Consider the following 14,652-nt stretch of genomic DNA (forward strand, 5'->3'; position numbering starts at 1 on the left):
ACACTCCACACCTTTCGGCTGGACTTGCATGCGCATTTGAATTTGTTAACCAAACTCCCGAACAAAAGGAGGTATTTGGATATAAATGATGTACTTTATGGAATAAATCAAACATTTATTGTGGAACTGGAATTCCTGGAGGTGCATTCTGATGAAGATCATCAAAGGTAAGTGAATATTTATAATGCTATTTCAGACTTCTGTTGACTCCACAACATGGCGGATATCTCTTTGGCTGTTTTGGTCTCTGAGCGCAGTACTCAGATTATTGCATGGTGTGCTTTTTCTGTAAAGTTTTTTTGAAATCTGACACAGCGGTTGCATTAAGGAGAAGTGTATCTACATTTTCATGTCAATGTTTATTATGAGTATTTCTGTAAAGTGATGTGGCTCTGCAAAATCACTGCATGTTTTGGAACTACTGAACCTAACACGCCAATGTAAAGTGAGATTTTTGTATATAAACATGTACTTTATCGAACAAAACATACATGTATTGTGTAACATAAAGTCCTATGAGTGTCATCTGATGAAGATCATCAAAGGTAGGTGATTAATTTGATCTATTTGCTTTTTGCGAATCCTCTCTTTGGCTGGAGAAATGGCTGGGTTTTTCTTTGGCTTGGTGGTGACCTAACATAATCGTTTGTGGAGATTTGCTGTAAAGCATGTTTAAAATCAGCCACTGTGGCTGGATTAACAAGAATGTTATCTTTAAAATGGTGTAAAATACTTGTATGTTTGAGAAATTTGGTTTATGAGATTTCTGTTGATTTGTATTTGACACCCTGCAATTTCATTGGCTAGCGGAACAGGGTTCCGCCAGTCCTGGACAGGATATAGCGTAAGAGGTTAACAAACCTCCAAAATGAGCTTCAATGCCATACAACACTCCTTCCGTGGCCTCCAACTGCCCTAAAACTTTAGTAAAACCAAATGCATGCTTTTCAACATCACTACTCTGGACAGTTCTGACTTAGAATATGTGGACAACCACTAATACCTAGGTGTCTGGCTAGACTGTAAACTCTCCTTCCAGACTCATATCAAACATCTCCAATCCAAAATTAAATCTAGAATCGGTTTCCTATTTCGCAACAAAGGATCCTTCACTCACGCCGCCAAACTTACCCTAGTAAAACTGACTATCCTACCGATCCTCGACTTTGGCGATGTCATCTACAAAATAGCTTTCAATACTCTACTCAGCAAACTGGAGGCAGTCTATTACAGTGCCATCCGTTTTGTCACATTATACCACCCACCACTGAGACCTGTATGCTCTAGCCGGCTGGCCCACGCTACATATTTTTCGCCAAACCCACTGGCTCCAGGTCATCTATAAGTCTATGCTAAAAATCGCTGAAGATGGAGACCTAAGTTTCCCTCACTAACTTTAAACATCAACTATCTGAGCAGCTAACCGATCCCTGCAGCTGTACGTAGTCCATCTGTAAATAGCCCACCCAATCTTACCTACCTCATCCCCATATTGTTTTTATTTACTTTGCTGCTCTTTTGCAAACCAGTATCTCTACTTGCACATCATCATCTGCTCATCTATCACTCCAGTGTTAATCTGCTATATTGTAATTACTTCGCTACTGTGGCCTATTTATTGCCTTACCTCCTCACGCCATTTGCACACATATAGATACACATACAACATTTTACAAGACTGTAGCTTAAACAACATGGCCACTATTATATCTGAATATAGACTTTCTTTTTTTTCTATTGTGTTATTTTTTGACTGTACGCTTATTCCATGTGTACCTCTGTGTTGTTTGTGTCGCACTGTTTTGCTTTATCTTGGCCAGGTCGCAGATGTAAATGAGAACTTGTTCTCAACTAGCTTACCTGGTTAAATAAAGGTGAAATAAATAACGAAAATTACCTGGAGATAATAATCTTTTCCGTTTTGACTGAACTCAGTTTTGTGTTGGATGGCATTTCAAGGTTTTTGCTGTGTTTCTTCTGTAGGTTTTGGTTTGTTAGAAGTTTTTTCTTTTAAGTCCTTGGTAGTAAAATCAAGCTTTTAGGTATGGAATTTTGATTTGATTTGAAGGTTTTGATGTAGAGGGTAGTATCCCGTATAAGTCCATTTATCTATAATTCTATTTTTTCCGAAGAACTCAGGAGCCCATGAGCTTATTATGATCTCTCTCTCTCCCTTTCTCTTTTTCTCTCTCCGTCTTTCTGTCTCTGACTCTTTCTCTCTCTGTCTCTTTCTCTCTCTTTTTCTCTCTGTCTCTTTCTCTCTCTTTTTCTCTCTCTGTCTCTTTCTGTCTCTGACTCTTTCTCTCTCTGTCTCTTTCTGTCTCTCTCTCTCTCCCTTTCTCTGTTTCTCTCTCTGTCTCTCTCTGTCTCTGACTCTTTCTCTCTATGTCTCTTTCTGTCTGACTCTTTCTTTCTCTGTCTCTCTCTGTCTCTGACTCTTTCTCTCTATGTCTCTTTCTGTCTCTCTCTCTCTCCCTTTCTCTGTTTCTCTCTCTGTCTCTCTCTGTCTCTGACTCTTTCTCTCTATGTCTCTTTCTGTCTGACTCTTTCTTTCTCTGTCTCTCTCTGTCTCTGACTCTTTCTCTCTATGTCTCTTTCTGTCTCTCTCTCTCTCCCTTTCTCTGTTTCTCTCTCTGTCTCTCTCTGTCTCTGACTCTTTCTCTCTATGTCTCTTTTTGTCTCTGTCTCTTTCTCTTTTTATCTCTCTGTCTCTGTCTCTCTCTGTCTCTGACTCTTTCTCTCTGTCTCTTTCTGTCTCTCTCTCTCTCCCTTTCTCTGTTTCTCTCTCTGTCTCTCTCTGTCTCTGACTCTTTCTTTCTCTGTCTCTCTCTGTCTCTGACTCTTTCGCTCTCTGTCTCTCTCTCTCTCCCTCTCTTTGTTTCTCCCTCTGTCTCTTTCTGTCTCGGTCTCTTTCTCTCTATTTTTCTCTCTCTGTCTCTTTCTCTCTCTGTCTCTTTCTGTCTCTCTCCCTTTCTCTGTTTCTCTCTCTGTCTCTCTCTGTCTCTGACTCTTTCTCTCTCTGTCTCTTTCTGTCTGACTCTTTCTTTCCCTGTCTCTCTGTCTCTCTCTGTCTCTGACTCTTTCTCTCTCTGTTTCTTTCTGTCTCTCTCTCTCTCCCTTTCTCTGTTTCTCTCTCTGTCTCTCTCTGTCTCTGACTCTGACTCTTTCTCTCTCTCTCCTCCAGAAAGTAGATTTGGAAGTTGTTAGTCACTTATGGCTGATTTGGGAATAGAGAGAGAGAGAGGTAGGCCTCATTGGCTTCTGATAAAGCAGCTCTGCTGACGCACTGATGAGACAACCACCTCCTTCCTCCGACGTGGAGGAGAGACCTGGTCCACCAGGAAGGGACAGGCAGAGATAGATGCCGGCCGGTCACTGACCCAAAGAAACCCAGTGACGTATTGGTCATTTTCTCTCTCAGTACCACACACACACACACACACACACACACACACACACACACACACACACACACACACACACACACACACACACACACACTCCACTGCACTCTATACTCCTCTGTAAACTGGTCATCTCTGTATACCCGTCGCAAGACCCACTGGTTTATGCTTATTTATGAAACCCTCTTAGGCCTCACTCCCCCCTATCTGAGATATCTACTGCAGCCCTCTACATACAACACTCGTTCTGCCAGTTCGTTCTGCCAGTCACATTCTGTTAAAGGTCCCCAAAGCACACACATCCCTGGGTCGCTCCTCTTTTCAGTTCGCTGCAGCTAGCGACTGGAACGAGCTGCAACAAACACTCAAACTGGACAGTTTTATCTCAATCTCTTCATTCAAAGACTCAATCATGGACACTCTTACTGACAGTTGTTGCAGCTTTGCATGGTGTATTGTTGTCTCTACCTTCTTGCCCTTTGTGCTGTTGTCTGTGCCCAATAAAGTACCATGTTTTGTGCTGCTACCACGTTGTGTTGCTACCTTGCTGTGTTGTCATGTTGTGTTGCTACCTTGCTGTGTTGTCAAGTTGTGTTGCTACCTTGCTGTGTTGTCATGTTGTGTTGCTACCTTGCTGTGTTGTCGTGTGTTGCTGCCATGCTATGTTGTTGTCTTAGGTCTCTCTTTATGTAGTGTAGTGGTGTCTCTCTTGTCTTGATGTGTGTTGTTTCCTGTATATATATATATTTTTTTTTTCATCCCAGGCCCCGTCCCCCAGGAGGCCTTTTGCCTTATGGCAAAAGCAATAAGAATTTGTTCTTAACTGACTTGCTAAATAAAGGTTAAATGAAATTAAATAAAAAAGCATTTAATAATTAACTAGGATTTTCCAGCAGCACTGGACCACACAACAATAATCAAGATTAGACAAAGTTAGAGCTTGCTTTCTGTGGTGTCAAAAAAGCAGAGCATCTCTTTATTATGGCCAGACCTCTTCCCATCTTTACAACCATTGAATCATTATGTTTTGACCATGACAGTATACAATCTAAAATTACTTGGTAAAGCCAAGTAATTTAGTCTTCTTAACTTGTTCAACAACCACATCATTCATTACCAGATTCAGTTGAGTTCTAGAACTTAGGGAATGATTTGTACCAAATACAATGCTCTTCGTTTTAGAGATATTCAGGACCAGTGTATTACTGGCCACCCATTCCAAAACAGACTGCAACTCTGTGTTAGGGGTTTCAGTGACTTCATTAGCTGTGGTTGCTGACACGTATATGGTTGAATCATCAGCATACATGGACACACATGCTTTGTTTAATGCCAGAGGCAGGCCATTGGTAAAAAATTGAAAAGAGTAGAGGGCCTAGAGAGCTGCCCTGCGGTACACCACACTTTATATGTTTGACATTAGAGAAGCTCCCAGTAAAGAAAACCCTTTGAGTTCTATTAGATAGATACCTATGAATCCACGATATTGCCAATAAGGTTATGGTCAATAATATTAAAGGCTGCATTGAAATATAACAGTACAGCTCCCACAATCTTCTTATTATCAATTTCTTTCAACCAGTTGTGTCAGTGCAGTACATGTTGAGTCCTCTTCTCTATAAGCTGAAAGTCTGTTGTTAATTTGTTAACAGAGAAAAAGCATTGTATTTGACAAAGACTTCCCTACAGGCCTGAGGACAAAGACTTTCCTCTAGGCTCAAGATAAAAGATATCACAGACTGGAGTGGTTATAGAGTCAGATACCATCCTCAGCAGCCTTCCATCTAAGTTGTCAATGCCAGGAGGTTTGTCATTATTGATCGATAACAGTAATTTTTCCACCTCTCCCACAATAGCTTTACAACATTCAAATGAACAATGCTTTTCGTTCATTATTATTAGTTTGTTTGTTGCATGAATACAACTGTTCATTGTTGGCAAAGTTTGCCCACTTTTCCAATTAAATAAATCAGAAAAATTATTGCCAACATCAAAAGGTTTTGTGATTAATATATTTTTTAATTACCTTTATTTAACAAGGCAAGTCACTTGATTAAGAACAAATTCTTATGTTCAATGACAGCCTAGGAACAGTGGGTTAACTGCCTTGTTCAGGGGCAGAAAGACAGATTTGTACCATGTCAGCTCGGGGATTTGATCTTGCAACCTTCTGGTTACTAGTCCAACGCTCTAACCACTAGGCTACACTGCCACCCCAATAAGTTATCTGATTCGATGAATTTAGTCTTTCTGCCCACAACTTAATTTAAAGTACCCCAAAGTTTTTTTCCATCATTCTTTATATCATTGATCTTGGGCTTCATAATACAGTTTCTTCTTTTTGTTGGTTTTAGTCACATCATTTCTCAGTTTGCAGTAAGTCAGCCAGTCAGATGTGCAGCCAGACTTATCAGCCACTCCTTTTGCACCATCTCTTTCAACCATACAGTTTTTCAATTCCTCATCAATCCATGGAGCCTTAACAGTTCTAACAGTCAGTTTCTTAACAGGTTCATGTTTATCAATCATTGGAAGAAGCAATTTCATAAATTCATCAAGTGCAGCATCTGGATGCTCCTCATTAATCACACCAGACCAACAAATATTTTTAACACCATCCACATAAGAGTCACAGTTAAATCTATTGAATGGTCTCTTCTACACTATTTTAGGCCCAGCTGTTGGAACTTTGTCTTTCCTGGATATAGCCACTATATTGTGATCACTGCATCCAATGGGTTCGGATACAACTTTAGAACAAAGTTCTACAGTATTAGTAAACATGTGATCGATACATGTGGATGATCTTGTTCCTATAGTGTTTGTAAACACCCTGGTAGGTTGATTAATAACCCGAACCAGATTACAGACACTGGTTACAGTGAGAAGTTTCCTCTTGAGCCGACAGCTTGATGAAAACCAGTCAATATTCAGGTCCACAAGAAAGTAGACTTCTCTGTTTACATCACATACACTACCAAGCATTTCACACATATTATTTAGATACTGACTGGTGGCCTACAGCAACACCCCAAAAGAAAAGGCTTTAGATGTGCCAAGTGAACCTGCAACCACAACACTTCAACAACACTTGACATAAGATCTTCTCTAAGCATTACAGCGATATGGCTCTGAATATATACAGCAACACCTCCCCCATAAGCATTCCTGTCTCTTCTATAGATGTTATATCCTTGTATTGCTGTAGCATAAAATTAATTATCTAAGTGAGTCTCAGAAGTGGCTAATATATGAATGTTATCTGATGTTAGCAAGTGATTGATTTCATGAACCTTATTTCTAAGGCTACATATATTATATGGGCTATTTTCAGCCCTTTCCAGGGTACCTTACCAGAGATAGACATAATATAGACAAAAATATACATTCAGCAGTCCATTAACTTCTTTGGCATTCTGGTTTTTGGTCGGAATTTCGGACGGCTGACGTGCCCAAAATAAACTGCCTGTTACTCAGGCCCAGATATGCCCGGATATGCATATACTGGTAGCATTGGATAGAAAACACTCTGAAGTTTCAAAAACTCTTAAAATAATGTTTTTTTGACGTGAGTGGTTTTCCATTGAATGCCTATTGACTATGTAATGGGTTAGGGCCCAGATTGCAGTTCCTATGGCTTCCACTAGATGCCAACATTCTTTAGACATGGTTTCAGGCTTTTTTTTCTGAAAAACAACGAAGAAAAAACACCTTTTGGTTAGGGGACTGGGGAAGCATGCAGTACTCATTTTCACTCGAGACTGTGTGCATGCCCTTCATTCTTTGTCCTTTCTATTGAATACGCTATTGTCTGGTTGAAAGATTATCAATTATTTAGATAATTGACACCCTGAGGATTAGTTATAAACATCGTTTGGCATGTTTTGACGAACGTTACCGGTACTATTAGGATCTATTCGTCTGCATGTTTTGACAGCCTTTGAGCCAGTGGATTACTGAACAAAACGCGCCAACAAAACAGAGTTTTTGGGATATAACGAAGGACTTTATCAAACATAAGGACCCTTTGTTATGTAGCTGGGACCCTTGTGATTGCAACCAGATGAAGATTTTCAAAGGTAAGTGATTTATTTTATTGCTATTTCTGACTTTTGTTCTCTGCATGGTTGGAAAATGTTTGTATGCTTTTGTGTGCGGGGCGCTGTCCTCAGATAATCGCATGCTATGCTTTCGCCGTAAAGTATATTTGAAATCTGACAAAGCGGCTGGATTAACAAGAAGTTGATATTTTAACCAATGTATAACACTTGTATTTTCATGAATGATTATTATTACTATAATTTGAATTTGGCGCTCTGCAATTTCACCGGATGTTGTTGGGGTGGGTCGCTACCAATTGATGTGTTGTGCTGTGGGGTTGAAGCTACGAACCCATAGGCTTGGCTCTCTCATCCCTTCCAGGCTTCTGGGAGGGAGGGTGGCCAATGAGCCTGTCATAGCGGGTGTAATCAATGTCCCCACTCACTCTTCCAGCTTTCAAAATTAAACAGTCCAACAGTCCAACAGTCAAACAGAAAAACAGTCCAACAGACAAACAGTCCAACAGTCCAAAAGACAAACAGTCCAACAGACAAACAGTCCAACAGTCCAACAGTCCAACAGACAAACAGTCCAACAGTCCAACAGTAAAACAGTCCAACAGACAAACAGTCCAACAGTCCAACAGTCCAACAGTCCAACAGTCCAACGGACAAACAGACACAGTCCAACAGTCCAACAGACAAACAGTCCAACAGTCCAAAAGTCCAACACACAAACAAACAGTCCAACAGTCCAACAGACAAACAAACAGTCCAACAGACAAACAAACAGTCCAACAGTCAAACAGTACAACAGTACAACAGTCCAACAGTCCAACAGACAAAAAACAGTCCAACAGTCCAACAGTCCAACAGACAAACAGTTCAACAGACAAACAGTCCAACAGTCCAACAAACAAACAAACAGTACAACAGTCCAACAGACAAACAGTCAAACAGTCCAACAGTCCAACAGACAAAAAACAGTCCAACAGTCCAACAGTCCAACAGACAAACAGTTCAACAGACAAACAGTCCAACAGTCCAACAGACAAAAAACAGTCCAACAGTCCAACAGACAAACAGTCCAACAGTCCAACGGACACACAGTTCAACAGTCCAACAGACAAACAGTCCAACAGACAAACAAACAGTCCAACAGTCCAACAGACAAACAAACAGTCCAACAGTCCAACAGACAAACAGTCCAACAGACAAACAGTCCAACAGTCAGCAGACAAACAGTCCAACAGACAAACAAACAGTCCAACAGTCCAACAGACAAACAAACAGTCCAACAGTCCAACAGACAAACAGTCCAACAGACAAACAGTCCAGCAGTCAGCAGACAAACAAACAGTCCAACAGACAAACAGTCCAACAGTCCAACATACAAACAGTCCAACAGTCCAACAGACAAAAAAAACAGTCCAACAGTCCAACAGTCCAACAGACAAACAGTCCAACAGTCCAACAGACAAACAGCCCAACAGACAAACAGGCCAACAGACAAACAAACAGTCCAACAGTCCAACAGACAAACAGTCCAATAGACCAATAGACAAACAGTCCAACAGTCCAATAGACAAACAAACAGTCCAACAGTCAACAGACAAACAAACAGTCCAACAGTCCAACAGGCAAACGGTCCAACAGTCAACAGACAAACAAACGGTCCAACAGTCCAACAGTCCAATAGACAAACAAACAGTCCAACAGTCCAACAGACAAACAGTCCAACAGTCCAACAGTCCAACAGACAAAAAACAGTCCAACAGTCCAATAGACAAACAAACAGTCCAACAGTCCAACAGACAAACAGTCCAACAGTCCAACAGTCCAACAGACAAAAAACAGTCCAACAGTCCAACAGACAAAGAGTCCAACAGTCCAACAGACAAACAGTCCAACAGTCCAACAAACAAACAGTCCAACAGACAAACAAGCAGTCCAACAACCCAACAGACAAACAGTCCAACAGTCCAATAGACAAACAAACAGTCCAACAGTCCAATAGACAAACAAGCAGTCCAACAGACAAACAAACAGTCCAACAGTCCAACAGACAAAAAAACAGTCCAACAGTCCAACAGACAAACAGTCCAACAGACAAACAAACAGTCCAACAGTCCAACAGTCCAATAGACAAACAGTCCAACAGTCCAATAGACAAACAAACAGTCAAACAGTCAACAGACAAACAAACAGTCCAACAGACAAACAGGCCAACAGTCCAACAGACAAACAGTCCAACAGTCCAACAGTCCAACAGTCCAACAGTCCAACGGACAAACAGACACAGTCCAACAGTCCAACAGACAAACAGTCCAACAGTCCAAAAGTCCAACACACAAACAAACAGTCCAACAGTCCAACAGACAAACAAACAGTCCAACAGACAAACAAACAGTCCAACAGTCAAACAGTACAACAGTACAACAGTCCAACAGTCCAACAGACAAAAAACAGTCCAACAGTCCAACAGTCCAACAGACAAACAGTTCAACAGACAAACAGTCCAACAGTCCAACAAACAAACAAACAGTCCAACAGTCCAACAGACAAACAGTACAACAGTCCAACAGACAAACAGTCAAACAGTCCAACAGTCCAACAGACAAAAAACAGTCCAACAGTCCAACAGTCCAACAGACAAACAGTTCAACAGACAAACAGTCCAACAGTCCAACAGACAAAAAACAGTCCAACAGTCCAACAGACAAACAGTCCAACAGTCCAACGGACACACAGTTCAACAGTCCAACAGACAAACAGTCCAACAGACAAACAAACAGTCCAACAGTCCAACAGACAAACAAACAGTCCAACAGTCCAACAGACAAACAGTCCAACAGACAAACAGTCCAACAGTCAGCAGACAAACAGTCCAACAGACAAACAAACAGTCCAACAGTCCAACAGACAAACAAACAGTCCAACAGTCCAACAGACAAACAGTCCAACAGACAAACAGTCCAGCAGTCAGCAGACAAACAAACAGTCCAACAGACAAACAGTCCAACAGTCCAACATACAAACAGTCCAACAGTCCAACAGACAAAAAAACAGTCCAACAGTCCAACAGTCCAACAGACAAACAGTCCAACAGTCCAACAGACAAACAGCCCAACAGACAAACAGGCCAACAGACAAACAAACAGTCCAACAGTCCAACAGACAAACAGTCCAATAGACCAATAGACAAACAGTCCAACAGTCCAATAGACAAACAAACAGTCCAACAGTCAACAGACAAACAAACAGTCCAACAGTCCAACAGGCAAACGGTCCAACAGTCAACAGACAAACAAACGGTCCAACAGTCCAACAGTCCAATAGACAAACAAACAGTCCAACAGTCCAACAGACAAACAGTCCAACAGTCCAACAGTCCAACAGACAAAAAACAGTCCAACAGTCCAACAGACAAAGAGTCCAACAGTCCAACAGACAAACAGTCCAACAGTCCAACAAACAAACAGTCCAACAGACAAACAAGCAGTCCAACAACCCAACAGACAAACAGTCCAACAGTCCAATAGACAAACAAACAGTCCAACAGTCCAATAGACAAACAAGCAGTCCAACAGACAAACAAACAGTCCAACAGTCCAACAGACAAAAAAACAGTCCAACAGTCCAACAGACAAACAGTCCAACAGACAAACAAACAGTCCAACAGTCCAACAGTCCAATAGACAAACAGTCCAACAGTCCAATAGACAAACAAACAGTCAACAGACAAACAAACAGTCCAACAGACAAACAGGCCAACAGTCCAACAGACAAACAGTCCAACAGTCCAACAGTCCAACAGACAAACTGTCCAACGGACCAACGGACCAACAGATGTACTGTAAAATGTAATGTATTGACCCTCCTGCATAATATACTGCCATTTGAAATGCATCGACTCTCTAGATAATATACTGCAATATTAAATGTCTTCACTCTGTCTAGATAACTTACTGCAATATGAAATGCATCGACTCTCTAGATAATATACTGCAATATGAAATGTCTTCACTCTGTCTAGATAACTTACTGCAATATGAAATGTCTTCACTCTGTCTAGATAACTTACTGCAATATGAAATGCATCGACTCTCTAGATAATATACTGCAATATGAAATGTCTTCACTCTGTCTAGATAACTTACTGCAATATGAAATGTCTTCACTCTGTCTAGATAACTTACTGCAATATGAAATGTCTTCACTCTGTCTAGATAACTTACTGCAATATGAACTGCATCGACTCTCTAGATAATATACTGCAATATGAAATGTCTTCACTCTGTCTAGATAACTTACTGCAATATGAAATGTCTTTACTCTGTCTAGATAACGTACTGCAATTTGGAATGTCTTCACTCTGTCTAGATAATATATTGCAATATGAAATGTCTTCACTGTCTAGATAACGTACTGCAATATGAAATGTCTTCACTCTGTCTAGATCACTTACTGCAATATGAAATGTCTTCACTCTGTCTAGATAACTTACTGCAATATGAAATGCATCGACTCTCTAGATAATATACTGCAATATGAAATGTCTTTACTCTGTCTAGATAACTTACTGCAATATGACATGTCTTCACTCTGTCTAGATAACTTACTGCAATATGACATGTCTTCACTCTGTCTAGATAACTTACTGCAATATGAAATGTCTTCACTCTGTCTAGATAACTTACTGCAATATGAAATGCATCGACTCTCTAGATAATATACTGCAATATGAAATGTCTTTACTCTGTCTAGATAACTTACTGCAATATGACATGTCTTCACTCTGTCTAGATAACTTACTGCAATATGACATGTCTTCACTCTGTCTAGATAACTTACTGCAATATGAAATGTCTTCACTCTGTCTAGATAACTTACTGCAATATGACATGTCTTCACTCTGTCTAGATAATATACTGCAATATGAAATGTCTTCACTCTGTCTAGATAACTTACTGCAATATGAAATGTCTTCACTCTGTATAGATAACTTACTGCAATATGAAATGTCTTCACTCTGTCTAGATAATATACTGCAATCTGAAATGTCTTCTCTGTCTAGATAACTTACTGCAATATGAAATGTCTTCACTCTGTCTAGATAATATACTGCAATATGAAATGTCTTCTCTGTCTAGATAACTTACTGCAATATGAAATGTCTTCACTCTGTCTAGATAACTTACTGCAATATGAAATGCATCGACTCTCTAGATAATATACTGCAATATGACATGACTTCACTCTGTCTAGGTCACTTACTGCAATATGAAATGTCTTCACTCTGTCTAGAAACTTACTGCAATATGAAATGTCTTCACTCTGTCTAGATAACTTACTGCAATATGAAATGTCTTCACTCTGTCTAGATAACTTACTGCAATATGACATGTCTTCACTCTGTCTAGATAATATACTGCAATATGAAATGTCTTCACTCTGTCTAGATAACTTACTGCAATATGAAATGTCTTCACTCTGTATAGATAACTTACTGCAATATGAAATGTCTTCACTCTGTCTAGATAATATACTGCAATCTGAAATGTCTTCTCTGTCTAGATAACTTACTGCAATATGAAATGTCTTCACTCTGTCTAGATAATATACTGCAATATGAAATGTCTTCTCTGTCTAGATAACTTACTGCAATATGAAATGTCTTCACTCTGTCTAGATAACTTACTGCAATATGAAATGCATCGACTCTCTAGATAATATACTGCAATATGACATGACTTCACTCTGTCTAGGTCACTTACTGCAATATGAAATGTCTTCACTCTGTCTAGAAACTTACTGCAATATGAAATGTCTTCACTCTGTCTAGATAACTTACTGCAATATGACATGTCTTCACTCTGTCTAGATAACTTACTGCAATATGACATGTCTTCACTCTGTCTAGATAACTTACTGCAATATGACATGTCTTCACTCTGTCTAGATAACTTACTGCAATATGAAATGTCTTCACTCTGTCTAGATAACTTACTGCAATATGACATGTCTTCACTCTGTCTAGATAACGTACTGCAATATGACATGTCTTCACTCTGTCTAGATAACTTACTGCAATATGACATGTCTTCACTCTGTCTAGATAACTTACTGCAATATGGAATGTCTTCACTCTGTCTAGATAATATATTGCAATATGAAATGTCTTCACTGTCTAGATAACGTACTGCAATATGGAATGTCTTCACTCTGTCTAGATAACTTACTGCAATATGAAATGTCTTCACTCTGTCTAGATAACGCACTGCAATATGACATGTCTTCACTCTGTCTAGATAATATACTGCAATATGAAATGTCTTCACTCTGTATAGATAACTTACTGCAATATGAAATGTCTTCACTCTGTCTAGATAATATACTGCAATATGAAATGTCTTCACTCTGTCTAGATAACTTACTGCAATATGAAATGTCTTCACTCTGTCTAGACAATATACTGCAATATGACATGTCTTCACTCTGTCTAGATAACTTACTGCAATTTGACATGTCTTCACTCTGTCTAGATAACTTACTGCAATATGAAATGTCTTCACTCTGTCTAGATAATATACTGCAATATGACATGTCTTCACTCTGTCTAGGTCACTTACTGCAATACGAAATGTCTTCACTCTGTCTAGATAATATACTGCAATATGAAATGTCTTCACTCTGTCTAGATAACTTACTGCAATTTGACATGTCTTCACTCTGTATAGATAACTTACTGCAATATGACATGTCTTCACTCTGTCTAGATAATATACTGCAATATGAAATGTCTTCACTCTGTCTAGATAATATACTGCAATATGAAATGTCTTCACTCTGTCTAGATAACTTACTGCAATTTTACATGTCTTCACTCTGTATAGATAACTTACTGCAATATGACATGTCTTCACTCTGTCTAGATAATATACTGCAATATGAAATGTCTTCACTCTGTCTAGATAATATACTGCAATATGAAATGTCTTCACTCTGTCTAGATAACTTACTGCAATTTTACATGTCTTCACTCTGTATAGATAACTTACTGCAATATGAAATGTCTTCACTCTGTCTAGATAACTTACTGCAATATGAAATGCATCGACTCTCTAGATAATATACTGCAATATGACATGACTTCACTCTGTCTAGGTCACTTACTGCAATATGAAATGTCTTCACTCTGTCTAGAA

This window comes from Oncorhynchus kisutch, linkage group LG19, assembly GCF_002021735.2.
Source record: "Oncorhynchus kisutch isolate 150728-3 linkage group LG19, Okis_V2, whole genome shotgun sequence".
Taxonomy (NCBI): domain Eukaryota; kingdom Metazoa; phylum Chordata; class Actinopteri; order Salmoniformes; family Salmonidae; genus Oncorhynchus; species Oncorhynchus kisutch.